The sequence below is a fragment of the Hirundo rustica genome, chromosome 3 (genome assembly GCF_015227805.2).
Source record: "Hirundo rustica isolate bHirRus1 chromosome 3, bHirRus1.pri.v3, whole genome shotgun sequence".
In the NCBI taxonomy this organism is placed as follows: domain Eukaryota; kingdom Metazoa; phylum Chordata; class Aves; order Passeriformes; family Hirundinidae; genus Hirundo; species Hirundo rustica.
Window position 1 is genome coordinate 44,552,580 of NC_053452.1, and position 26,826 is coordinate 44,579,405.

Genomic DNA, 26,826 nt, shown 5'->3' on the forward strand with positions numbered 1-26,826 from the left:
GTAATCATATATTCAAATCACTGGAAAAGCAAGCTTCAAAATACTTGTCTCAAAGACAATTTATAAATTGTCTGTTTATGAGAGGAGAAAGTAGAATCAATTGAGGCTCAGAGTAAAGTAGGATTTAGAGGATTATGTTGCTCTTTTGTGAGGCAGCCAAATGGGAAAACACTAGGCCTTGTCCACATACTAATTTTTTTCTTTAATCCAAAGTTCTTATATAGAACACTGAATCAGGAAATGAATTTAATATTGAGAAGAAAAATAGCATCATATATTCTAAGAATAATTTATTATTTCGCCAGTATTCAAAAGGTTTCTTTATAACATCCTGCCCTTACATTCATAAAGGTCTACAAATGGAAAAAAAAACCCTCAAAATTTCAAGTAATGTACGTTCCTTTAAACTCATCTAAAGTAACAAATTACAAATCAGAAATAATTATGCCTATTATCTTTCATGTACTTCAAAACTTATTTGTAGTATTGGACATCATAAAATTGCTGTGTATTAGGTGATTATCACAGATCTGTTTGTCCTGGACACCTTATCTTTTACCACTCATGGAGTGTTATCTGGGTTGCTTTATTCTCCAGGACGTAATAATGGATTTCATTTGTTGGTTTCTTAATCTTTATCTGTATGTCCACTGGAACTGAAAACCAGCACCTTGTTCCTACAGGAGCTGTCACTGAAGAAGTCAAGTTGGCCAAAGACAAGGCAAAGAAGAATTCACATCAAAAGATACCTGAAATGCGGGTAGAAATAATTCTTGCATAGGAAAGTCAATCCTTGTTAGTAGCCCCGTTTGGCAAAAAGTCAGACGCTCATAACTGTGTCCTGCCATATACTGCCCCTCATTTTCAACTACAAAAAAATGTATTTCTCTGCATTAATATATGGTATTACTTATGCCCCGATCTTTTAATATTTTCTATTCCTACTTTGTTGTTGTAGGAAAAACAGAAAGAATAATATCAGTGCAAGAGCTCTCATTTTCCCTGGGCAAGTTTTCTTTCTCAACCCAAAACGTTTTGTCTATTTAGAAGAAATTGATTCCAGAAAGAATGAGCAAAGAGGCAGCATCCTCATCTGGAAAGCCTAGTTCCAAGCACCTTCTTAGCACTCCAAAACCCTCTACAGATGGTCACTGCTAAGTTCCACAGCAAGTTCAGTATGTCCAGAATAACAACCTGACAAAGTCAATCTACATGGTAGGTTTGATGTACGCTGGACACATTCAATTTACATTGGAGGAGCTGTATTTTTGATGGGATATCCAAGGAAAAAAAATAAATTCCACAAAGGATCACAAAGGTCCACACAGTCTAGTCATTTGTTCGAGACTGTGGGATACTATCGACATTTATGTCCTCAACACTCCAAACTCTCAAGAGGAAACTTTACACTTTCCTCTGCACCTAGACCAAGCCTCCTTTATGACTGCAGTAGCGTTTGTGGTGATATCCTGCCTTGAATAAAGAATTAGAGAACTACAGAGAGAAAGCAAACAAGCAGACTGACAATTCTGGCCTAGAAAAACACAAACCCAAATACAGGCAGCAAAAGAATCATTATTTTTCTTCTGCTGAGACAAAGACAGGGCATACTTTCCTTTCATCAATGCATGCCAGACGATACGCCACTCTCAGCTGCCTTTTACAAACACACGTACACATACTGCAGCTTTATTTGCCAAACTAGGCTGAAATACCCATACATCAGGATTTCTGTGTTAGGAACTGAACCCATCATGCAAAAAACCCCCCAATTTCTTTAACAGCTAATACTGCTCTTAAAGCTTTTTGTATTTAAGTATCCCTTTTGAAAAAAAGGAGTTCGATATCTACTAAGCAAACAAAATTCTTTACTTTCTTCTTTCCCATACTTACAACTGCCTTTTCATGATATTCAAGTACTAGGAATCTTGAACTTAATATATGGAGCAAAAGAAATGACAAAAGCTGATACAATAAATTTCCATTTTCAAGTATGACTTAAGTACAAGAACTGCAGATAAAACTGATACAACTAATGACAAGATTTTTGTCTACCTGCTCAATTTTATTGGCAAAGCTATTGTCAGTCCTATCATCTTATAAACCCAACGTTTCAAGAAAGCTATAATTTTCCATAATGCTTAGGCAGAGTTTAGAGTTAAATACCTCATCCACAATTCTTACTGGAGTTAAAGACTCTCGCTGGTGCTACAGAAGGTAAATGAAAATCAAATAGCTATTCACAGAAATTAATTTTATAACACAGGCAAGAATAAGACAGCCTGGTTCGCACCAGATTGTAGTTAATATATGTCATATGTGAAGCAAAACTTTGAAAATATATACACTCTGCAAGTACATTGGAAACCATTACTTCCATGAAAAATCCAATTACGACACTTGTCTAGCAAAGACAACCGTATTTCAAAGAGACAGATGAAAAACAGATGTGCAAAAGTAACTTGAACATCTATCAAAAAGTACAAACTGATTGTTTGTAAATAAAAGCCATACTTCATAAGCTCTTAAGTGTAGTCTCTCTCTGATCTAGGTCTTACAATGATCACAGGTTACACACAGGATTTGGGATCAAACCACAGCACACCATGTCCTAGCTCCTGCTTTGATTTCAGCAACTAATGGGGGCATCTAGCACTTTACAGGGTCAAGACTGAAGCAATTACTTGTATTTTGCCATGTATTTCCTCTCCAAGTACTAAATTCATTTTAACTCCATATAACTTTCCATATTCCCAACACAATAGACCGATCTCTGTAAAGGCCTCTTCCTTCCTTTCATACAGAAAATATCCTGTAAATAGCTTATTTCCCACTCTCTAAGTGACTCCTTTTGTTTACAGGAAGGAAAGGGAACAGAAATTTGCCATAAAACAGTGAGAGCTAAAAAGTTCTGTTTCACTTCCTACTGTGCAGGTGTTTCATACAAGAAATCTATTTTAATTCTTCATTTCAGAGCGAAAACATGCTGCTTCTTTTTGAAATACAGACTGAAAAACAGAAAACAATAAGGTTACAGAAGCAGCAGCAAGCTTTACTGTGAAACAAAACAAAGATATGTAATAACTATTGCTATAAAACTTGTGAAATCCCTCCCTGGCTTTGGACACCACAATTATTCTACACACTGACTTGTAAACTGGGTTTTCCTTCTAAATCCATAAGTTCTTTCTTATTTTTTTACTGCCAAGATAAATGTGTAGACATCAATGTTCCAGACACCTTGGGGGGGGGGGGAAATTCCGAAATAACACAAACAACAGTAATACCAAACTCCTTTTTGACAAGGTAGTTGATTTTAATTCCAATGTTGCCTGTGATGTTACAATGTCCATTTAAAACCCAAAATGGAATTCCCCAGTAATAGATCCTTCTTGAAATGCATGAAATGAAATGCACATTCTAAACCAAAGTGACAAGGGCAATGAAAAATAACTTGTGTTGGTTCAAGATGCACGGCATCTCCATTTGTACACTTGTTTTTCAGTTTCAGAAAAACCAGCATCCATCACAGTAAGAATTACATTCAACTCTCTAAGATCTGTAATTCTCTATTGCCCAGTGGTGTGTGGAAAATTCAAATTCTAAAAGAAGTCAAGCACACAAGGGCACTAATCATCTTGCAGGCCACAGATATCAAACAGTTCAAAAGGAAATTGAGAACTTTATTACATAATATCACAGCACACCTATCACAAATGCTGTCACAATGTAAAATCATATAAAATATAAAAAATATTATCACAAGGTTATACTTGCCTCTCTGTGGAAGAGATACGTTATTTGATCCAGGCTGGCTGAACCTCACCAGCTACGGGTCAGATCACAGATATTTCTCCATCACAGTAAATGCTGTTCCTAGTTCTACATACCAGTGCCTGCACAGGCAGCAAAGGAGGGACACCTTCCCAGTGGATGCACTTCCAAACTGGTCTAGCTGAGTAGCACAGGGAACGACATTAATTTATCAGGGAGCACACTGCCCAAACACCCATTTCCTATCTTAAAGCAACAGAAAGCCCAACAGAAAGCCAGCTGGAAGGATTGCATGAGCCCAAGACAGATTGAGGGTCATCAGATAAATCAGCACTGTTTCAATCAAAGCACTTCCAGTGAAACATGCAATCACCTGGAGTTTGTTAAAAGCAGCTTTCCATGCTTTGTGATCAGTTACTTGGGAAAACAATTGGGATCACTGCATTGTGGATACTTAAAGAAAGATTTGCTAATTAAGCACAATTAATTACACAGCAGCACTAATTTGAAAAGCAATATCCATTCAACTTTTGTCTGCTTAAGTCTCAGACTGACTGCTGAAAAGAACTGTTTATAGAACCTGCAATTTTGGATGGTTCCTTCTCTGAGAAAGATAACAAAGAGCACTTGCTAAGAAACACGTAAGGTGAACAGTAAATGTACACTACTGACACACCCTCTAATATAAGTAGCAGCATAAACAGATCTATCCTTAAGCCATCAGAATTTTCTTACATACACTCAAATGCAACTACAGCTTCATCCTGAATATAACAAAAATTCAACTAACCCTGCTGCGACCTGAAAGAGTTGTACCAAACTTAGAATATAACCTCAAGTAAGAACATGCTTTATTATGAAAACAGAAAAGGTAAGCTTGCGATAGCTTTACCTTTTGAACAGGCTTTTTAACTGGGAAAGGATCTGTGCTTTACATCAAAATTATTTTTTCAGAAATTAACAGAAGACCCCACAATGCCCATCATTTTCATAGATGTCTTTTTACTTGCAATAAATCTGCAATTAATACGGAACATAAGTATCTTTAATAAAAGGTAATAAATATAGAGCTTAATCTTCATCATTTATATTTTCAACATGACACTCCACACACTTCTATCCACATACATAATGTGAACATCATCTTCATTCCCACCTTTATTTTTCTCCTATGAAACAATGTTCAGCTCCAGGCATCGTTTTCTCCCTTTGCAATACCTCATTTTGACAGCACAGCAAAAGCATGTAATAAGCAAGATCACAAAGACAGAGCATGAAACAGTATCAATTCTGGGACTACCAAACAGCAGCACATTTGGACCAAAAATTATAGAAAATACAACAGATGAGAGGGATTAAATAGTATAGCTATTTTCAGAAATAGCTCAACATTTAGCCCTAATATTTTTTTCTTGTTTGTTTTGTTTTATTTTAAACTTTGTATTATGCCAGACTTCATGACAGAAGATATAAAGGGTTTAAATTTGAGTAGTCTGGTGTAACCACAAAGTTGAGTACCACACCTCACAATGAAAGAGACAGGGGTTCTTAACTTCCCTGTATTTTCAGAGTACAGCAGTGAGACATCTGCAGTGATTTTGATACCACCTGAACACAAAAAATTAGAAACCTCAGGAAAATAAGTATGCTGAAAATATTAACAATAAAAGAGAATTAACAGCCTGGAACTGAAGTAACTAAACAAAACAGAAATTATTGACTTCATCCACAGAAAAGCAGATTTAAAAAAAAAAAAAAATCAGCTGGATGATGAGGTAGTACCTGACTACTTCAATTAAAGATAAGTGGAACATGGCAACTGACTTATGGCAACCACTCAAAAGCAGGAGATATGCAAAAATTACTCACAAGTCATGAAATGGGTGTGGAAAAAACCCATAACTAAATCACAGTGTTCTGAATGCTATCCACAGAAATAAGATGAATATTTTTTTATAATGCTTCCATAGGTCTGCTTAATATTTTATTTATCATTGATACTTGTCTGGGGTGGAAAAAAAAATACTTTTTGTCATTTTTGAGTAGAAGGGAAGATATATATATATATGTATATATGTGTATATATATATATATATATATATATAAAAATACTACAGAAAAAACCAAAGCATTTCTTTATCAGCTCTGTTTTCATCCAGCATGAAAAGTGAGACGATTTTCAAAGACTATCAGTGGAGAGGAATTTTTTTATTATTATTTTCTCCCAAAAACAAGAGAAGAGTTTTGTAAATATCATTTCTGAATGCCTTAAGGTTTGTAGGACATGCTTTTTGACAGTGTCACTTGCTTTTTCAAACACACATGTGAGCCACAGTCATTTTAGAATGAGATAATAAAAGAAAAGGGCCAAAGGACGAATAAAAACTGAATCAGTTTAAGTTTTGGAGCGGCTGAGAGACACTTTTGGAAATCACCCAGTCCAATTTACTGCTCAGAGCAGGACTCTCATCAGCACTGGAAATGGTCAGGCATGGCTGGGTCTTGCTGAGTCTTCAGGATCTCCAGGGATGGAAAACTCAGCCACATCTTCAGGCAGTCTGATCTGGGCTTGTACTGGCCTCCTGTAGCATTCTTCCTCACATCTGACCTGAACACACCGTACCAGAGTTTGTGGCCAATCTGGCAACAGTGGAAAGAATTCACCTCCATTGCTTTTTGGAACCACCCTCAAGTAGCTGCTTCTTTGTCAGAGTGAGCAAGCCCAGCCCTGTCAGCTTCTCCTGCCATCTCGCTTGCTACAGGCTAGGGTCTTCTACCCTTCTTGGTGCTCTCCAGTTTCTCAACATCCCTCTCAAAAGGCAGGGAACAAAATCAGATATTCAACATAAATCAAGGTCTTTAACATTTCATCCAGCTCTCTTCCTGAAATAGTAAATAATATAAACAAAGTAGTTTGCAGAACTTTGAAATTAATTCTTCATTCAATTACAGTCTCATAGTGTTTTCCTTACACACTGAACTTACGCATTTGATTGAAAATCCTATTCAAAACTCAGGGGTCTTCTTTCAATCTTAACTTGGAAACAACACTGAAAAGACTGACAATGCCAAGAACTGCATTTGAATGTCTTCCATTTCCCTCAGAATATCAGAGGCAAAAATAGCAAAACTGGACACCGAGTTCATTCCAAGAATATGAGTCTTATAGTTTACTCCCATTGCTTTTTATAGTCAACACCCATTACATGGTGTTTAAGGCCAGATTAAACTCACGAAACACAAAATGAAGAGGAACATGCACGACAAATACACAACAGAAGAGAAAGAATTAACAGAGATCCTTTCAAGCTGTACCAAGACCTGAGCTGGTATGTACACTCTAACATACTGTAACAAGAACATTATCCCTCTTAGGTCAAGAGGGGCTAATTTGGAAGCAGCCCAAAACTTTCAGCATCCCAAATAACATTCATCTATATCCACAGATGAGCAGGATTTGGTGACAGATTTTTGGGCACGTTTATTCTAACTTCGCAGAAGTCAAAGAAAATTTGCCATAGACTAAAATCATTTCACCCAATAAGTGGTATTATACCACCCAATCAGGGTATGGCAGCTGCCTCATATTAAAAAAACCTGAAGCACATTATACTGTAAATTTTGTTATATAACAAGTTTGATTTTAATAAACATTTTTGGAAGTTGGAATGGGACCATAGAACTTTACATGCTCAAAAAAAATTATAAATTAATTCTTCTCTGATTACTTTTGACTAAGGTAACATTTTCACTACATTTTGGATTCCCATTGAAACTAGAGCCCAATATACTTACACTACGGCCTAGATAGGGTATATGTTTGCCTGACCAAAAAAAGAAAAAATATTTTGTTCATCACCCTTCTACTTATCCAAAGTTCCTGAACTGCTGCTAAATAAATAATTGATATAACCTGCTAGGGGGCAGGGAAAGTTGTTGGTTTTGGTTGGGGCTTTGTTATCTTTTCCTCTTTCTCTCCATCCCCATTTCTCTGACACAGCCACAGAGAGGTCTCCTTCACAAAGCATTTTGAATGTGGGCAATTACAATCACCACCTCTACTGCTGTTTCCCAGACCTTTGTTCTTTACTGAATGGCAAAACCAAAGCTAACTTAAAACTAAACCTTAGTCTCTGGTCAGGATTAGCTCATTTTGATTCCTTTTCCATTTATGTTTGACAGATACTTTTTCTCTTCTATTACAAAATTAAAAATCCACCAGAGACTTTTGATGGTACAAATTCTCCAGTTTAAATTCTTAAGGTCATTGCTCTTGCAGATGAAACTTCAGTAACTTATTTCAAATACGGCACAGTTCATATGGTTCTGAACAAAAAAACCACAGTTTGTATTTCAGACATGCCTAAATATGCCAGCTTGTCAATCAAACTAGAAGCCTCCAAAGGCACTACTGCACGAGAAGAGAGATGAGGAGAGGCACAGATAATAGCATGCCTCCTGTAAAACAAAAAATTGCTAAGAACCAGGCTTGTTTGCTGAACCAGAAATATGTGAAAGCAGTGTTTTTCAGGGATTTTTTTCAGATTTTACTGCCTGGGGAAAATGAAAAAATACAACACATCTAAACTGTTGAATAATTAGCAGGGATAATGTTTTCACTTCTCCATGCGCCACATACAGTAGTTTTTTTTCTCCATCAGTAGGACAAACCTTGGGTTTGTGTATTTAAAAAGGCCATCTGCTTCTGAACTTACATAAATGCCCTTAACTGTGGAATTGTTACAGATATTCAGTATTTGAAAAACTGAAATAACAGCCACATATAACACCAGCCAAAAAAAAAGTTGCCCAGAAGAAAGATCCCCTCCCCCTATTTCTACAACAATATCAGCGCACATCAAAGCAATAAAAATAATGTTTTAAAAGGCATTTACTACCTTAACTTAAAATCCACCAGTTAAGATCTATCAGATTCCAACACAATTCAGATATGACCTAATCTATTTCTCAATAAAACAATAGTAAGCAGATTTTAAACATATTTATTTCAGAAAATCAAAATAAATGAAGATATAAAAGCTAGGAACCTACATTAAGATAATATGGTTCAATATACTCAAATAAGTTTTCTGTAAAAAAATTACCCCATTTATACAAAGACAGCGACTCATTCTCTCAATATGTGTTTTTTAAGCCACAAACTTTGGCTTTTTCCCCCCAACATTCTCATTTGAGGTCCACACTCCTAGTCCATGCATAGAAGATAATGCAAATTAAAATAATGAATACTATGTACCTTGACTGGGACCTAAAAAACCACCAAGTTTCTCGCTGTCTCTTATACCCAAATGTACAGGTATCTCATTGAGAAAGACAGCAAGGCTCCGCACTTCGCGCATTCCGCTACCTAGTAAAGGCAGAGCACAGCTTGGTACCAGGCCATGCCACATCTTCTGCCTCAACACCAAGCCTCCCTGTCATCGGTTAGTACAGTTTGGTTTTTTAGTTATAGAAAAATGTAGAATAATTCTCCAGGTCAGGACTTCCTGTAGGTGGGTCCTTCTCCTTCTTTCCTTTGGCCAGAGAGAGACAGGTAACATCGAGCTGGACCTGCTGCTTCCCCCTTTTGTGGGGATCTGCCCTGAGGCCTGGCCGGATTCCATCGGCTCCCCGGGGTGGGGGAGGAAGGAGAGGTTGCTGCTTTACAACAGCTACTTTCTCTAAACTTCTCTGGAGCAGGGAGAGATCTCTGCTGGGCCCCTGATAAGAGCTATGGGCACCATTTGAGCCAAAGCCACCCCAATTTACACTGAGGGGTGGGCTGAGAAGGCATTTATGATCCTGCCTGGTTTTTTTGTGATTCCAGACTGCCCGGGTGCTCCGATCTCTGATGTTTCTGTGAGTTCTTCCTCCCTCACCAGCGTGGCCTTGAACATCTAATACCACCAGCTAAAGAGGGAGAGACAAAGACTCTGGGTGGATTTAACCCTTTCCTGGCAACATGAAGTTTCCAGAGCTTAGCCCTTCTCTGAGAGAGTAAGAAAGGGACAGAGTGAACATAAAGAAGAAACAGCATGAAGTCAGTAGAGCAAGAGTGAAGAGACTATTGGGACAGAAGGTTGAAGAGTTGGTTGTTCCATTCTTACTTGAGCCATGGAAATGAACTCTATATTTAGATAATTCCTTTAAATCATGGGAAAGATATGCATTTGGGGGAGATGATTGTTTAGATTTGTGTGTTAATAAAACTATTTTTTAATTTTTAAGGTTGAGCCTGCTTTGTTTTTCTCCTAGCCTCTCTCTCACAGAAAAAGTAAGTACTAAGACCAGAATTTAGTGAATGTGAAACAACTACACTCCCTCATTCACCCAGCACCTTGGTCTGCCATGTTGTTACGGGCACAGACTTCTGGTCCTGTTAAAAAATTCAGTAAATCAGAGGAATTTAACCTAACTTGAAACAAGCTTTTAAGGCTTTTGAAGTTCTAGAAACATCATTTATCTCAGTCATTGAATCAAAACTAAACCAAGACAAAGCTTTCTATTATGAGGCTTCAATTGCTCCTAGGAAGAAGACTGCAGTAAAATATTGATTTACAAATATTCCAAAACTGTGTCTTCTACCACAGTTTTTATCTCAATAAAAATTATATATATATATAACAATTTATACCCATTAAGGTTGGGTGATTTATTTCATGCCAAAAATTGCAGTAAAATGAAAGAGTAATAAAAACCTGCAGCCAAAGAGTGTAACATTTCTACCAGGAGTAGACATATAGCAATCAAATAAAAAACTTCCAAATCATAAACATCACAGACCAAGAATAAACTGTCTCCTTGTGCTGATTTATAAACACAAGATCAACAACAAAAGTATCACCAGCGCTCTCAGACTTGAGAGTTTTGCTTCTTTTGCCCACTTGGAACAGTCAGTGAAACAGTCACTCATAGTTAAGTCTTATTTCTCTTTCTACATTTCAGATGTGTGCACAGGCATCCAAACATACACGCCCAAGCCACTCACCCCTCTCACATGTGGCAAAGATTTCCCTGCTCCCCAACCCAAGATCATTATTGTTTTGTTTTATTTCCTTTCATTCTCAAGTCAACTGTTCAACTGCAGTATGGACACTTTGCCTCTATCACAAATATCCTAAATATCACCCAGCACGACTTCTCCCTTCCCACTAAAGGACAGTATTTCTTGTTTCAATCATGACTATCATCTATAAGATTTTTAAGCGGCTCACACTTTTAAGAAAAATCATGTACACAACTACTTTTTGCAGAAAACCAAAGTATTTTCAAGTTAATCCAGATTTAACAAGTACAGACAAAGAAAAACAAACAAACAAAAAAGAACATAAAAGACCATCTAATAAACTTTGGATATGAAGAGAGCAAAGTGTTTTTGCTTGACAATTTTTTTATCCCATGCCACAAGAGAAAAATAGTATCTAGTGTTTATTATTGAAGCAAGCATACTTTAAAAACTGACCACGAACTTGGAAAACACAGAGAGGTCAGGATTCTAGACCTTGGCACTCTGATGGGACAAATGGTTAATAATCTTGCAGGCATCAGACTCTGCTTTAGATAAAAATAAGACTAAGACAGTGGGAGTAAGTCCAGGCACAGGCTTTGTCCTCTTTGTACTGAAAGTGACAGCTGAAAAGAATCTGAACCAGCCAAGCAGGGCAATGACAGTTTTGTACAAAGAGAGACTCACTTTGCAAGTTTTTCATTTTTTCTCGTATATCCCTCTATCACAAAAGACAGTGTTAAGTTTCAGACACATTTTTTGTTCTGTGAAGGCCATAGGGTTAAGGCATTCAGAGTAGTTACTCACTCGTTGTCTACTACACAAACAGGCCATGTTATAAACTGCTTACAATAATGGAGAATTAGTCTTGGAAAAAAAATATAGGGAAAAGACATACAAAGCAAGCTTGAGGTTTGCTTAATATAAATCCCAAATTCACAAGTATTCTACTAAAAATACCAATGATCATAAAATACAGAGCTGCACTCCCATCTTAATTATCAAAGAGCAGTCGGGAAAGAACTGAATGGCATGCTTTCGATACAAGAAAAAAAACCCAAACCCACCACCTAAATTCATCTAATCTAGTGCTTAATGTATAACAATGAAGCTTGAAGTGATTTATTTTCTTTCAGATGAACAATTCTTTTAATCTAACAAAAACTGAGAGCATTTTGTGTGAACTGAGGTATTCAAAATTAATATTTTCATATTTACCATGTATTTTCATTCACTTGGTCTTCTCACTCTCCCTCAAAAGCACCTTGAAAGCAAAAATATCCACCTATTCTACAGCCCATCAGTTTGTGGAAAGAAATTGTTAATATATTAACTTCCCAGAAAACACTGCCTTACACCTTCTTGCCTCTTAAACATGACTGTTATCAACTCCTCTAATAAGATAAGGGCATCTCTATTAACTTAGTTTTTCCAGGTACTCATAGTGTGGAAGTTCTACAAATTGCTCATCTTTGATTACAAAGAAAATATTAAAAAAATACCAGTGGCTATGGCAGTCATATAGAAAAGAAAAGTGAAGTTATTTCTGTCAATGATGGCAGAGTTATCATTAAATTTATGAACAACTTCCAGAGTATACATACTAACTGCATGCTTCAGGCAAGGTGTTAAAATAAGAAAAAACCCTGATTCTACATGAGACATAATCTTTCTGTCAAAGCATTCAATATATTGATGGCATAGAAGCTCAAGAGGCTTTCATTGCCACCATACCCAAACATCACACAGTTGATTCATTTTATTACTTCATCTGTATGATAAAAGGTGCTAGTCCTACAGGTATTAAATGGGGAGCAAAAAATAAGAAGGACAAGATTTGTATCCTGAAAAGCACCTGAAGTCCATTAAACAAACAACTCCTCTCCAGCCCCCTCCTCCACCACCATCTTTGTGAACCACACAGAGACTTTCTGGTCTTTGGAACCTTCTGCAACGTTTTTATTTCCTCTAACTGCTGAAATAGAAAATCGTTTAAAGTCCAAGTTGTTTCAAAGGACAGAACACTCCCTGTGTCTAAAAAACATACTCCATCTACTCCTCTACTCCATTCTTTTAAAATGCACACCTGGAAAAGGAATTTCACCAATTTGCCAGTGGTCCAGGGGGAACCTGTGGCATCGAACTACTCGGGGGCTGAGAGCACATCCTCTTGGCAGCAACAAACATGAAACCTTATGGGTAGGAAGCAAATCTGAGCACTTCCCAGCCAGAAGGTGCCCAGGAGCCTACAGCCCGCTGTCTATCACCAGGCGTGCCCTGCCTCCAGCCTCCAAAGAGATACACCACACTTGGAGCACAGTAAACCACCCAGGGTTTCAGTGAGTTACACAGCTGGACAACAGGCCTACGCTTTTTAAACGAAGAAAAGCCATTTTTTGTTCCACAAGTGGGTAATGGCAAGACGTGTGGGAAACAGAATAGAGCACAAGAGAAGGGCATGAAAACTTTTACTGCAGAATGAAAAGACTATGTGGGAGGAGAAAAGTATTAGAGCAGAAAATATGTCATTAGAGTTTAAGGAAAAAATGCATTCTAAACAGATTTCTTTTTTTAATTTATTGCCAAAAAGGTTGAAGGCCATAAACATTTTATTAGAAGCTTGGATTTTCATAATATCTCATAACTGCAAGGTTTTATTGTGGTCAGCTTGACTATGAGAATTTTTATATTGTTGCTATAAATCAGCTGGGCTACTGGCAATTAGTTGCAATTTTGTTGAAAGCTACTTTAAATGAACAAAAAAAAACCTCAGTAAAGAAACAGAAATATACAAAGCAAATAGAGCAAGCTGTGTTTTTATTTTGGTGAAAGTAACCAAAACGCTGGTATGTGATCAAATCTATAGTCAAACTACTAGAGCAAGCAAAAGCCATAAAAATTAAACACTGAAAAAGTCACCATCACAAGATAGTGATCTGTGATTTTTCCATTAAGAATTTATACAATAGCCATACTGCCTTCACGAGGAGAAAAAGGAGGATAGATGAGGGGACAGCCCAAGGAATAAGTTTTTTTTTTTCATCCTCCAGATGAACCTAAGAAAAAAAAAAAAGAAAAAATCCCCTAAAGAGCAAAGTAGGTGCAGCTGATCTAGTGCTTTTAAACCTAAAGAACAGTTCTCACTTTCCTTAATACTGTGGGGGTTTGGGTGGGTTTTGTTTATTTTAAGTACCCTCCCCATTGAGCAACCATGTCTCAGATTACTCAACTCAAGTGAGCTTAACAAAATGGAGACACAATATTTTTATAATTCTGTCCAAGTCATAACAAGTTGGAGAAAATATTTACTTCCTGAATACTGAGAAATAAGTGTTTACTCCATAAACTTTGTTTCATCTTGCTATTTGCTTTCTTCTCAAATATTCACCTAAATGCTTGTAAAGCACATCAACTTCAGCTGTCACACTGTATAGCATTCAGAATCAGAAACACAATTTCTGTTAAGGTAAACATTTTATTTGGGTCAGTTTCATGGGAAAGAAATAGATTTTACATTCTCTAAAATTTCTCTATCATGCAAAACATAGTTAAGTGGAAAGATCAGGAGATGAATTTTAAAAGCTTAGTCCTGCACTGAAAATAAAATGCCAATGATCAGACTTTTTAAATTCACTAATGAATTATTTAGTTCTGAAGGTTTTACAAGATGCTGATCTGTACTTACCATCAGTCTTTCAAAATCTTCAAAATGCAACAATTTTGAAGATTCGTAAGTTTAATAGAATTAATGTTGTAATTCATTTTTTGCTGAAAGTATGGCTTAAAAAGGACATCTGACTGAGCTTTTCCATGTTCTTTCATTTTCAGCAAAATAAAACCTTCAGAAGGCAAGTCCCAACTTTCCTTGCCAATTGACAAGCACTATCTATCAGGGTTATTTCAACTTTAAGGAATTTTACCCTAAAGGAAATTCTTTCCATTACCTTTCCTGTTTGTTTTGATTATCTCAGCACGTATTTGCAACCTCTTTCATACTGAAGCTGAATGTTATACAAACGCCTGAAATTTTAAACACTTAAGAAAATGGATTCTAAAAACCAAAACAGGGATCTGAAGGTCTGGTTCATGCTTTGGTAAACACAGAAATACTTAAAAGTGTAACCACTGTGAAGCTGCATGAGCAAGAACAGGAATCATCTCAAGCTTATGAAGTTCTGCTGGCTCTTTTATAGCTAATGAAACTAAGAGGTTAAGGCTGAACATTAAAAAAATGCAAACTGAGAATGTTTTCAGAACTGAACCATTTTAATTTGTATCTTTAAATACTCAGACAAATCACAGATTTTTTTTCCCAGACACATGGGTACCTCTAGCATGAGTTATCACAAGTTTCACCATACTAAAATTAGTAGCCAAAGCAAAAGAACCAAATACAAATCTAAGTTTGACTTTTTGAGAGCCAATTTCAAATTCACATCCTGCTCTTTAACACTAAAACAATCTTTTGGAAGGGAACCAATGGAATTACTCAATAGAAATTCACACATTCAAATTCTAGTATTGCTAATGATGTTTTAAAATTCAGTGACAAAGTCAGCAAAGTATATCTGAAGCCAAACCTGAGAGGACACACTATTGTCTTTAAGCACTTATTTTATTGTTAAGTTTTCCAGTTATAAAATTTTTAACTGCCAGTAATTTATTTGGGAATTCTTGTCAATTGGTTTAAACAAAGAATATACAATATGAGCCTACAATACAAGACCATAATGAGGCTTGTAAAAAGATCTTCACAATATTGTAATAGAGAAATATTCTGTACAAATTCTGTAATATGATAAAGTGGAACCACAGTAAGCTGGAATATCAACTAAAATTCTCAATTATCAGAGCAACTGATACCACAAAAAACATTGTGTTATTTCCTATATTAATTCACACTGAAAGCCAACAGCACTGTATTCAGACTGACTTGCTCAAGGTTTTGCCCAGTCTAGTCTTAAAAAAAAAAATGGAAAGGGTGTAAATTTGACAACCTGTGCTACCTATTCCAGTTCCTCAGTGCCTTTAGGGTGAACTTTATTTGCAGGTGCCAAATGAGAACCTCACCCATTTTAGACTGTGACCACTGTCTCTGTTCCTCCTGGCATGTACCCCCATAAAGAGCCTGGCTTTGTGCTCTCGTTAAGCTCTTAGGTATCACCTTGGGAGGCAGCTCTTGAGTATCCCCTGAGCTTCCTGATGCCCAGGCTGAGAAAAGCCATTTCTCTCAGTGAAACTCCCTGAAGTCTGAGCCCAGCCTATCAGATTTCCTTTGAGTTTCCTCAGGACTCTGATGACTTAAATGGAGAGAGACATCTTAGATCCACTGTCCAAAAAGTAAATTTAATAATACAAAAGATAACAAACAATAAGGTGCCCACTGTATTGGGGCAAGCTGGACCAAAGCAGTACAAGGGGCAAAAGGCAAAATGCCAGAGGTAGGGTTTAGGGTCAGAAAGGGGTACTTAAACACCCCGGTGTGGGTGGGGAGCTAGGGTGGGGTCTGAGGGAAGGGTCCAGTGGGGGACAATGATTAAGAATATTAAAATTCTTGCACCAAAAATCAAGCTATAGTAACACAGAACTGAGAATTTCCTAGTAACAATTTGTAGAGAGAGAAAGTCAATAAGCTCATGGCACTGAGAATGGGGTTTCCCAAGGCATTTTTCCAAGGTTCTCTTCTTCCCCGGGGAAACTGCCCTCTACATCTCAGCCTCTCCTTATGGGCTCCAAGCCCCTCCTTTTCCTGGCTTTCCACTGAATTAGAAGCAATTTACTCAATGTATTTGGGGAACCAAAACTGGATGGGGTATATTCAAAGTGGTGGCCTAAAGAATTCTGAGTATGGGCAATCCACTGGCTGTGCTTCTGCTCACCCAGCCTAGGACGCTGCTGGCATCTGTCACTGTCACTGAAGCCTGATGGGCTGACTCCTGTGTCAGAATCTACAGGTCCCTTCCAGCAGAGCTGTGTCCCAGGAAGTCACTCCTCAACCTGTCCTGTGGTAAGAAGATGCATTTATCCTTGTGGAATGTCACGGGGTTCATCACCAGCCTCTCTCAGCTGCAGAGCACCGTTCTCCAGCATGTCAACTATTCCCAAAACGTGATGTCACATGCAAATTTGACAAGGATACACTTCATCTCCTCCTCCAGGTCACTGATCAAGGTGCTAAACAAAACAAGGTAGTCCACTTGTTTGTGTTCTACCTGGAGACAAGTTACATTAGGTGCCATGTTTTGAGCCTGACAATCATGCTAAAAGCCCGGATAAACTGAAGATAAATGATGGTCCAACTGCCCTAAGCAATATTAAATCCAATCTGATGGCATTTACAGTTTCAGTGGTACACAGCAAGGTCCCACAACTACAAATACTTAAAAAATGCTCTGAAAAGTCACACTTCTTTTTTTTTTTTTTTTTTTTAATTTTGATTACTGCTTTAGGGGGAAAAAGAAAACAAAACTGAACACAAAACAAAAATAACCCCAGTAGATTCCTTCCTATAAGAAGAAAACATAAGACTAAAGAAAAATGCTTATGTATGAAACATACATAATGAATGGGTTTAAGTTTCAGAACCTGTAAATATAGTCCATGAAAATGAAAAGTAATTTCATCACCCAATCAAAGAAATCGAAACTCGTTATCCACCATATATGTGAGTCATGAAATAGGAAAGACTTCACACTCTAACAAAGCAATACAAATAATTTCTTAAAGGAAGTTTAAACTTATTTATCAATTTAATTGATTAATATTATACCTACAGGTGCCACAGATACACTGACCCCTACTTAGGGGATTTCTAGTTGAGCAAATGTTCACACCCACAGAAGACAACACTTGCTGAGAATAGTTTATATTGTGGAGTTGTTTTTTTCATTCTTATAACCAGTTGTTAAGTCACAGAGACAAATATCTAACAGATCTTAGATATTTCTTCTTATTATTTTTCCCTGCAGTGGTTACCGTAGCTGCCATAAAGAACACATACCATCGTACTGAGAGATGCAATTGAGACAGCTGACACAGGGAAAAAGGAATAATTTGCAACTTTAAACACCTCTGACCTACAGGCATACTGAACACTGGAAAATGACTGGATAGGAATATTGATACTGTTGGGTACAGCCTACAAAAGAAAGATAAAAGCTTTACTATTAAGGATATATTTTCCCCAGGAGAAAGAATTATTATTAGGTATACCTGAAGATATTCTATTTTAACACTCAGCCACACAAAGCAAGGGTAGATACTCAATTAGCAACCTGTGCATACAAAGACAGTTTGTACACCCATGACCAGGTACACTCTGTACATTGCTAGTTTTAATGTAATCTTATATATGCAACAATACTTTAAAAAATACAGAAGTAAAATACAAAGTAAAAACAAAACACTTTTCAAATGTAGTATCTGCTTGCTAAAGATCAGTGTAACAGAAGGAATGGTCACCAATTTTTATTTCCTAAGGAAACAAGGCTTATGCAGTCATATAGTGCAACACCTCCCTCCACCTCAAGATTTTTGAGCCTATTTGACTCAGCAGAATCTCATAGATAAAGTTTCAAGGGTAGCTACGCTCCTAGAAACTTCACTTCAGAGGTTAAACAACCACAGAGAAAAAGCACAAAGCATTCCAAGTGTGACAGAAGCGGACATTAGCAAAATTACCAAATCTGACAATCTCACAGACTAATGAAGTAGTGCTTGCCCTTCACTCAGAAATCTCCACCAGAGGCAATAATTTCCAGGGGTCAAGGTTAAGCAGCCCAGCTCAGAATGTCAGTAAAACCCTCTGCCTATCAGTAGAAACTTCTCCCTATTTACAAAATATTGGAGCTCAATTTATATTTGAGGTTGAGTGCAGCACTCTGAGCAACCACCTGTACAGCTCTTGACCAATTTAGAAAATCTCATCAATACTGATTCCTTCTTGCAGCAAACTGCTGAAATTCTACATTTAAAGAGAACTGGAAATGAGCAAACCTGTTCGCACCCTGTTAAGGATTACACCAATCACTGTATTTACTCCATGTCATCTCACCAACCTTAAAAATAATCTTTTGGAATGGTTTCTTAGGCAAACGAGATTGTGGGATTCAAAGACATGTACAAAGATACAAAGAACATTTCGGGGGAAGGGGATGGAAACAGCAGAGGCTCTGAGAGGGGGAAGACACCCATAGCTGGAGTACCTGCCCATTCTCAAAAAAAATGGTAGCCAGACAAGGGAGAAAACATTTTTGAACACTGACAGGTTTATCCCAATAATTTCTAATTCTGCCAAGCAGCTTCCAGGACTGAATGCAGATGCCTATTGTATCTCTGCCAAATTATTCTGTGAATGGACTTGTTGTTTCAGTTGTCTGAAAAGGGAATTTGAAATAGAAAGTTACTGTTTTGATAAAAGGATTTTAAGTACCTGGACATCACTAAATTGGCTACTACAGCTGAACCCAGATCAAAAAACTTGGATCAAACTAAAGAATCTTTCTATAATAATATTACAAAGGAGGTTATGGAAGTACCAATATAAGTCTCATGTTTCAGCATATTTTATGAAATAATAATTAAAAAATCCTCAGCTATTTAAAAGTTTTCTTCATGCGATCTTCCCTGCTAAACATCCCAACAAGTTTCCCACCCCTGAACATCTCAACAATCTAAAAGTTATTGCAGTTGAAAATATTTGCATACAATGGCCATACTTAGAGAATGACTTTGTAGTAATTTAGTTAGCTGTGTTTAACAACATGCATTCTTTTTCTAATTTACCACGTAACAGGAGCAGAACAGTAGCTCTTCAAAATGCCAACACCTCAACAGTCACTGTGTAGCTTATCACTGAACACCAACTTCATCTGATGTTTTTGTCAAAGACATCACAAACCCAACCTAACGGAAACCCCCGATTGATTTCACTTGTTAGCTCCAGCGTCAGACTGTAGCACACTGACATAACACAGCTTTAAACTAAGTCCTACCTTGTCTCAACTCTTATCTCAAGTTCCATACTGCCAAATTTCAAACATTTTTCTCTGAGCCTCAGATGGAAGAGAACAGAAGATTAATGACGATACTGCGGAGAAAATAGGCCATGGGTTTGTAAATACAATGGGTTGTTTTACATTAGTCCAATGAAGAAAAATTATTCTCACACTGGGTTTGCATTAATCATCAATTAGAATTTTTACACAACAAACCCAGAGAGAACTGCTGAACCCAAATCATAGATGGCAATCCTGCAGCCCAGTGAGGCAAGGCAGCCACTGTCTTTGAAAAAGCTCCCTCCATTGCTTTAGGGAAACACCAAGAGGAGCAAGAATAATAAGCTGTTGTCCTGACAACCTTACGAAGTAAAACCAAAGCTTACTTTACTAGAGCAGAACCCTACAGACAACTCGATCACTATAAACTGCTCCTAATTCTTCAAGAGCAGCTGGCACTGCAATAAGCAAGGCCAGCACAGCAAAATATGCTTGCTTACACACTGTAGATGACATGCACATTAGGCATGAGAATGTAGGAAGACAGAGCCACACACTCCTGTTCTTTTTTTCCCCCCACATTTATTTTTCCACTTTGTGTCACACTAGTATTACAATGGGATTTCATGCTAAAACACATCAGGTATTCATCTTCAGTGCTGAGAAGCCAGAAAAACACTAGAAGCAGAGGTGTGCTCTCTTCCTTGAATGCACTTCAAGTATCTAAAAATAGGAAATAGTTAGTTTTGAACAGAAAGCCATAAATGAGAACAACCAGAGAAGAATGATTTAATAACTTGCAACTCTCAGATGGGAAAAAAAAATCAAAACAACAAACCTGAAAAACTGACCGAAATGTCCTATCTTTCACAAATACCTTCTTCACAAAATATAGGAAACAGAGCTGCTTTTTTGCAGTGACTATTTTGCTAACTATGCATAAATTTCAGTACTTCTTTTTGCTCCCCCATATAAAAGGGAAAAAAACTAGCAAAAAATATTTTAACACTATGTGCACTTCTAACACTTTCACTCTGCCCTTACCTTAATTGCCATTTCATTGTTACATCTCTTCACAATTTATCAGATTTGACTGAAGTTACAGTAAAAATCCAAAATGAAATCTAAGATGGCCCAGAGTCTCCTTTCCATCTCATATATATTGAACAAACAAGTGTTAAAAAAAAAGGCAACTCAAAACACCAAAAAATGAAAAACAACTAGAAAAAATTTATAAAGGTATTAAAACATAGTTTATTGCATTTAAATTAACCTGCCACAGAATGTCTAATGTTCTCAGAGTACCTAATAAAAAACATTTTAATTATTGCAATATGTTGTTCGTGTAATTTGCAGAACAGTTCTATCATTTCATCATAGTTTGTATCAGGTTTTAAAAAAAAAGGTTGGTGACCCTAAAGGGAAATGGAAGGGCAAATTGATGAGTTTTATGAGAGTTTTGTATCTTTAATCTTTTAGGTAGTCTTTGAAGCATAAGTATTTCACAATATGGCTTTCCAGGTGTAAGTTATAAGGAAATAATTTGATGGGATTTATGTTAGAGGACACATGACACACATAAATGCAGGCAGGCATTATCACAATTCACAGCCACTATGCCAGTGAGAATTCAGGCAGCAAAGGGGGAGGAAAGAAGAAGTAGCAAACAATACAGAAGCATTACACAAATATCTGCAGAGCTGGGTATGCCACTTTGCAGGATCCTGAACAAAAAATGAAGACATTATATAAGAAAAGATTCAAAGTCAATGGCAAAACTCCAAGTCCTGCGCTCAGAATTTTATTTAAGCTGCTGAGGGGGAGGGGCAGCCAGACAACTTCAGCTACTGCCACCTTCCAGCCACTACAAGCCAATTTACTACTGCTCCTCTAGCCTCCTTCTAGATTCCCTCACTTTCAAAAAATAGCTGTGGTATCTTTCTACATTACATGCCACAGCTTAAAAAAAAAAAAAAAAAAAAAAAAAAAAGAGCTACATGTCTTTTTCCAAAGGAACACAGAATCTCCAGTTAACAGCACTAAAATAAATGCCTATTTCATTTCAAACATCTACTACTCTTAAAATGTCTTACAAGCATCGAATCCAATAAAGTTGTTTGCTTGCATGTCCAAAAAGACAGTATGGCAGCTGCTTACATTTATTACATGTTCAGAATATTACCTCCATATGGGTTCAAGACATTTTTTTAAACAAAACCTTAAATTATGTATGCACTGCTTATTATTTGAGAAATTCCAGAAAACCAGTAGAATCCACTTATAAATCTTGAGCAGCTAACTGCTGATGTAATTACAGTTTCATGATCCAAACAAGAGCCTACATATCTTCTAGTAAGAACTATGGTGCAAACTAATCACAATGACATTTCTGCCTACTGCTGTCCTGTCTAACTGAAAACTGGAAGAGTATCACCAATTATAATAATCCTTTTCAATCTTCTGCTCATTCAATTATGCCTCAAAGTGGCTTTAAATCTGGGGTCAGTGCTTTACTACAAAGGAAGGCAGGTTCTCTCTCATTTACTTCTGTCAGGATAAATCAAGATGTTTAACATTAAGTTTGCTCTTTCCCAACAAACTAAAAAAAAAAAAAGCTATTCATGTGAAATCCTTACAATTCTTAAAAATCTAACTAGTTGTATGACATCATCACTGAATATCATCAGGAATTAATGTTATTCTTAATGCAATTTATGTAAACAACTAGTGTTTAACAAACAAGCAAATGAACAGCTGTGAAACATACTTTTCAAACTACTAAATACAAATTCCCTCAAATTCTTCTCATTGGATTTGGTAAACTGTCCTCACATTCTTCTTTCAAAATTCAGGTAGAAAAACCAGGGCTGAAAAAGACTATCAGGAGCATCCCTACCTTAAACTTCATGAACTGTCCAGATATATAAAAGGATGAAAATTGTGCTAAAAATAAAAAGATAAACTGAAGTTTCTTGACTTTGCAAGAGGTAACATTTTAAAGAATCAGATATAAATTATGTTACCTAATACAAAAAAATTTCTACTCTGAGGACAGTATTGCAACACACAGAAAATAAACAGCAACCTCCACTTCACTGATCCACAACCCAGCTTACCCAAACATTTTAAAATTGCAAAGCATTTTAAACTGCAAAGCAAAAACTACATGGAAAGAAAGAAGAGCATTTGTCAAACCCTGATTTCATTTCAAGCTGTCAAAACAGCTACTGTTGGTAATCTTGGATGACTAACGTGAGAAACTAGATAACCCAGTGCCCCACCCTCTTTCCACAATCTGTAACTTGTATTATCATAATAGCGTAGCATTTCTCCCTCTATATTACCAAACTAGATCTCTCAGCAGTAGAAGGCAGGAGCCTACTGAAAATATTTTAACATCCAACCATCTAAATACAATCCTAACTCCAGCCAAGGCAAGGAGAAAATACTTTCTTTCTGAAATCTGCAGTTTGAACAGGTGATCTGCAGATAAAGAGCTTAGGTGCAATGCTGCCTATGTCCAGTATAAAGCTGGAAGTGGAAAAACAAACTGCCTTGGTTCAGTCATAGAAGTCAAAAGCAGCAAAAAAAACAGAGATGGTTTTGCCTGTATGACCACTGCTTTGCTTAATTCCTCATTTGACTCTCTTCATTTGCAAGAGTATTTCACAATGCACTTGAGTAATGGCATGTCAGTAAATGCCTACAAAAAGAGACGATATTATCTTTCTTTCCGGAAAATGAAACATAAACCTTTAAAAATACCCTGATATGAACAGTAAGCAAATACCAGCTACAAAGAATTGAGGTTTTGTTTAGTTCTAAGCTTCACATTATATCCTTGGCATATATAAATGAAATGATCTTTAATAGATCCAACAGGATTGGTGAAACAGTCTGGCATCTTTATAAGCATTCCTTCTCGATACATCTGAGTGCTGTATGACCTGCTAAGGTAACCCACTGGGCATGCAAACCCAAGACAATACATTCAGAGATCCCTCTAAATCTACCTTTATATGAATGCTACATAAATTATAAATCAAGTGTTGTGGACCCTAAGTGATGTTTAAATATCTATAATGCATTAGAGCTCTTGATGATTTAAACATGTTGGCATTAATAATAAAAGGTATTTCGAAGACCAAATTCAAAAATTGAAGTATTACAGAGCTACCACCAAAGAAGCGAATGGAGGGCAAATAATGCACTCCCACTGACAAAAGGCACAGTTTTGTAAAAACACAAGAAATAGAGTAAGGCGTCAAGCCCAGGAATTTCTATATCCAGCAGGCTTTGAAGCGCTGTGTTTCTGAATCGAACTCCAAAATGTTTCAGACTAAGGTAGCTGTAGCTAGGTACAGAACCTAGGGGAAAAAATAGCTGAAAAGACAATATTAATGCACTATGGTTAAAATAAAGCCCATCAAACTAAGAAACAGTTGACACTGAATTATTGGCTTTTCCCCATTTTCAAACATCCTGCGTTATCCAGCTGCCCTCCTTTATAGGAACATAAATATTATGCAGAGTTACCTTCCAACTAAACAAACTTTCCTTAGATATCAGTAACACACATGTAAAATAAAGTATAAAGCAGTAGCATGAGCTAATCCAAACGACGAATTATGTCAGCTAGTAAGCAGGCTTCATATCTGCTCGTTTCTAATCGGTGCAGAACTGACCATAAGATAGTTTACTATTCACGTGAATTAAAAAAAAAAAAAAAAAAAAAAAAAAAAAGAAAAAGACAAACACAGAAATAGCAGGCTGCAGAGACAGATTACATGCTTTCCTTCCCTGCAGGATAGCTGATATAATAAAGCCATCTAGTGTTAACTTTCAGAAGTGAAAACTGCGCACAAAAGACCTCGCGAAAATTTACATGTGCAATTCTCTTTAACTTTGCATGTCTTTTGCATCATAAAAAACCCCAAAACTCGTTTCCTCTAGAAGAAAAGCCAGGGTGAAAGCAAGTTTTCAAACTACCCATGTATTAAAATAATGCAGCACCCAAGTACTAAGGTAGTTTACTGACCTACTTCGTGAACCTTAACAGCCATATCTGGAATTTGTCAGCTTCGGAGTTGCCTTTGTCAAGCCCTCGTAACGCTACTTCCCCATTCGCAGGGCTCTCGCAGCGCAGCCGAGCGCTGCCGCCCAGCACCCCGGAAGGGCAGCGAAGTCCCCGGCACAAAATCTGAGCCTAAGCTGAGCCGAGCTGGCTGCTATTCAACGAACCGAACCTCAGCTTTGGAGAGCGGACCCCTGAACAGCTACGCGAGTATTGCAAGATAACAAAGAGTGCAAAAGGATGCAGCCCCGTTCCTTGCATCCATTAACCAAAAAAAAAAAGGGGAATTAAACATTTAAGGAAACTGCACGGGCTGAATGGGCTTCTCCTCTGCCTCCCCAAGCGCTTGGCGGTCCCCGCTACACCGTCCCCGCTCTGAAGAGCAGCACTCCCCAGAGATGTCCGATCGGGGCAAACTTACTCTGTAATTGCCATTATTGTTGGAGTGAGACTCGGAGAGGGGAGCGGGGTGCTCGGGCTGCCGCAGCCGGCGGCAGAACCTCCCCGCAGGTGACTGCCGACCCGGCGGACACCCCCGCCGCCCCTGGGCCCTTCTCTACGGGGCGGATCGCATCGCTATTTAGAAAGACGACGTGCGGGAGCGAGTCGCTCCGGCCGCCGCACGCTGCCCATCGGGGCGGGGTGGCTGCGGCCGGGGCGAGGTCGGGGTGCCGCTGGCGAAAGGGGGCCCGCGGCTCCCCGCCGCTTCCTCACCGCCCCAGCCCTCCGTCCTCCCGCGGAGCCCAGAGAAGCCGAGCCTCCGTCCCAAAGCACCTGAGGGAAGAGGAGATGGGTCTTCCCTCACAGCACCCCCTTCCCTGAAGCGCTCCCGAGCCCTTCCCGGGAGGGAAAGCACTCGCACGCCCGCGGGGCACGGAGGCGGCGGCGGGCGCCGCTCCTTACCTGGTGCTGCCGCGGCCGCCGCTGCTGCCCGCGCTCCGGCTGCTCCGGCCGCGGGACCCCCATGCCCCCCCCGCGCACACGGGCTCCGCTCCGCTCCCCTCCCCTCCCGCGGGCCACGCCACCCGCGGGCCACCGGAGCCCTGCACGGAACCGGGGGCCGTCCGCTGGGGTGCCGCGGGTCGGCGTGAGCACCGCCGCTCCTCCTCCTCTCGCTCCCCCGCCACCCCTTCCCGGCGCTCGGCTCTGGAGTGCGGCTCCGCCGCCGGACGGGAGGGCGGGGCGGCGGCGGGAGGGCGGGGGCAGCCGCGACTCTCGCACACACCCGCGCTCACCGCCCCGCACGCCCGCGGCCCCGCCCCGCCCGCCGGCCCCGCCTCCAGCGGCTCCCCGAGCGCGGCCCCGGGGGACCAACTCCGCGTTGGGCACTGGCGCGTCCCAAAGCCCGCGCCCCGCCCCGCGGCCCGACACCGCCTCCCCGCCGCCTCTCGCCCGCCGCGGCGGGGACGCGGGAGGGGATCTCGGGGCGCCCCGGGGACAGGCGGCCAGCTCGGGATCGGAAGCGAGCAACAGGTGGGGTGTGGGACACAGAGAGGCAGAGCATGGTGGGCCCCGGGAAGGGCCCCCCCGGCAGCGAGCCGGTGAGCGCCCGGTCCTTCAGCTGGCCCGGGCCCCCAGCTGCTGCCGTGCCCAGCCGAGCGCGGCAGAGCGGCCGGCCCCTGCCCCCGCCACGCACGGGCACTCCGCTTTCAAGACCCTGGACAACGCCGTCCGGCCTGGCCGCTCTCAGCCCGCCCCCCCCCCTTGCCCTTCTGCTTCCCTCGGGCTCCTGAGACCCCGGATCCTTCCCGCGGGAGCTCCCGGAGTGGCGAGCAGCGGGGTGACTGGGAGTCTGTCATCGTACAGGCTCTGCATTGCTTCAGCGAAAGTCCGCCTGAGAGCCTCTGGGCTTGCGGCAGGGATGCTGTGTCCGCACCCCTTTAGCACGTTCTCTTACCCACATCTTGAAGCACGGGATACTTACAGAGCAGAAATACATGCCAGTGGAGTTCTCGAAATTGCCTTGTGTGCTCTGT

The 26,826-nt window shown here is 39.3% G+C and overlaps 1 protein-coding gene across 6 annotated transcripts in view; it reads right to left on the reverse strand.

Moving 5' to 3' along the window:
• SIPA1L2 (signal induced proliferation associated 1 like 2) overlaps nt 1-25,835 on the reverse strand; it is a 126,705-nt gene extending 100,870 nt beyond the window's left edge. For 5 of the 6 annotated variants that reach the window (XM_040058320.2, XM_040058319.2, XM_040058321.2 and 2 more), the window contains exon 1: nt 25,754-25,835. The gene's annotated coding sequence lies outside the window, so the exon portion shown is untranslated. Of the gene's footprint in view, nt 1-24,814; nt 24,835-25,753 lie in introns of those variants that run through there. The other variant, XM_040058317.2, reaches the window with a different exon arrangement.
• Between the last annotated feature and the right edge of the window lie 991 nt (nt 25,836-26,826).